A 2,603-nucleotide genomic window follows, 5' to 3' on the forward strand; every position below is an offset into this window, starting at 1 on the left:
AGGAAAGGAACTCAAATAAACACTCACCCAGAACCAGCCAGTGTGTGGGTGTAGAGTCTGGAATGACAAGTGGAGAAGGTCCCTGGAAGATACCCACTTCAGCAGGTCCAGGAGGGGAGGGATGGGGAAGAATCTACCCAAGAGAGGGTGATTGTGGCCTGGCGCTGCACGCTTCTGAATTTCTGCACCCAATCAGAGAAAAACCAGCTGAGACACAGGTATCAAGTAACAGGCTTTATTGGGAAGTGATATCTGCCAGGCTACTCCTGAAATGGAGTGAGTCATGCCCATACGAAGGAGGCACAGATAGATATGCCCTCGGGGGTTGAGATGGGTACCTAGGGAAGGAAGAGTCTCTTGATTGGCAAGTTGGGATGGGGCAGTGGTGACGTAGTTTTGGCGTGTATGGGAAGGTGTGGGTGGAGAGAGTGAGCATGGGAGGATGGGAGGGAACTGCTTGAATTGGCCAGGCCCCATCTCACACCAGCCAGACCTATTAATGATCAGGTGCTTTCATAAGATAAAGAGTCCAAGGAACAAAAGAAAGAATAAGATAACTAGAAAATGTATGATAAAAACTCCAAACAAAAACACAAAAGTTATACCCATTATCTTTGATCTCTTCCACTGATAAGGGAAGTGTTTTATTCTGTCATTCACCTTTCTTTGTGCTTGAGAGGTATGTGCTGAAGTCAATCTCCACCTCTTGTGTTTAAGATTTGTACAAGTTTCTTTCCATTTACCATCTCTTCTCCCTTTGCCCCTCTCTGACTGGTAGCACTAAGATAACAGAATTGCACAACACTATAAAATAACTGAGTGATAGAATTGAAAGCTAAATTAGTGAGATTGAACACAAATCTTTTAATCTAAATCTACAAGAGAAGAAATCAACAAAAAAGAGTAAAGAAGTCTGAAGAAAGCTTAAGAATTATGTGGGATAGTATCCAATTTACATCTCATTGGGATCACAGAACAGGAAGAAATACACATAAACAGAGAGAGAGAGAGAGAGAGCGAGAAGAGAAATTCTCGGGGGGGGGGGGACTTTCATAACAGCATAAAAGGGCAGAAAATAACCATGCAGGATGCCAACAGAACCCCAAAGAGGACAGAACATAAAAGAAAACCAGGACAAGATATTGAAGTCAAAATCTTCAAATCAAAGACAAGAAGACAATTCTGAGAATACCCAGTGAAAATAATAAAAGTTATATACAACCAAGAGTAATGTAACCGAGAGGAATTACTGAAACTCAAATGAAGGCTGAACATGATAGTGGGACAAGAGGAAAGTAAAAGGAAATAGAGGAAAGAGCTAGGAGGCAAAGGCATTTATAGCGGTCCAAATGAAGGCATGTACATATGTAAATATATTTCTATATGAGGATGGGGAAATAGATCTAGGTGCATATATTTATAGGTTTAGTATTAAAGTAGCAGAAGGACATTGAGCCTCCACTCAAGTACTCCCTCAATGCAAGAATACTTTGTTCTATTAAACTGGCATTTCATGATGCTCACCTCCCTGAAACGATCACTGAAGACAAATAAATGTGTGCATAAGCAAACGTGGTGAAGAAAGCTGATGGTGCCTGGCTATCAAAGAATATAGCGTCTGGAGTCTTAAAGGCTTGAAGGTAAACAAGTAGCCATCTAGCTCAGAAGCAACAAAGCCAACATGGGAGAAGCACACCAGCCGGTGCGATGAGGTGTCAAAGGGATCAGGTATCAGGCATCAAAAAAATAAAATATCGTATCATTGTGAATAAGGGGGTTGCAGAGTGGAGACTCAAAGCCCATCTTTAGGCAACTGGACATCCCCTTACAGAAGGGTCTCGGGGAGGAGACGAGTCAGCCAGGATGCAGTGTATCAATGATGAAATATACAACTTTCTTCTGGTTCCTAAATGCTTCCTCTACCCACCCACCCCCACCAATATCATGATCCCATTTCTACCTTACAAATCTGGCTAGACCAGAGGATGTACACTGGTACAGATAGGAACTGGAAACACAGGGAATGCAGGACATATGATCCCTTCAGGACAAGTTTTGAGAGTGGCGATACTGGGAGGGTTGAGGGAGGGTGGGGTGGAACGGGGGAATGATTACAAGGATCTACATATAACCTCCTCCCTGGGGGATGGACAACAGAAAAGCGGGTAAAGGGAGATGTCAGACAGTGTAAGATACGACAAAATAATAATTTATAAATTATCAAAGGTTCATGAGGGAAGGGGGAGCATGGAGGGAGAGGGAAAACATGAGGAGCTGATGCCAGAGTCTTAAGTAGAGCAAATGTTTTGAGAATTATGAGGGCAGTGAATGTACAAATGTGCTTTACACAAAAGATATATGTATGGATTGTGATAAGAGTTGCATGAGACCCTAATAAGATGATTTTTAAAAAGTTATATACATAAATCAATAATAATAAACTCGGATTTTTCAGCAGAAGCCAACCATGATCAAGTGGGATTCCGATCAGATACCCAAGGATGATTCAACACTAGAATAGCAATCCATGTAATTCCACATATAAACAAATAAAAGCTAAGAACTACATGATCATATCACTCATTCCTGATTTAAAAAAAAAA

This window comes from Tenrec ecaudatus, chromosome 5 (genome assembly GCF_050624435.1).
Source record: "Tenrec ecaudatus isolate mTenEca1 chromosome 5, mTenEca1.hap1, whole genome shotgun sequence".
Lineage (NCBI taxonomy): Eukaryota > Metazoa > Chordata > Mammalia > Afrosoricida > Tenrecidae > Tenrec > Tenrec ecaudatus.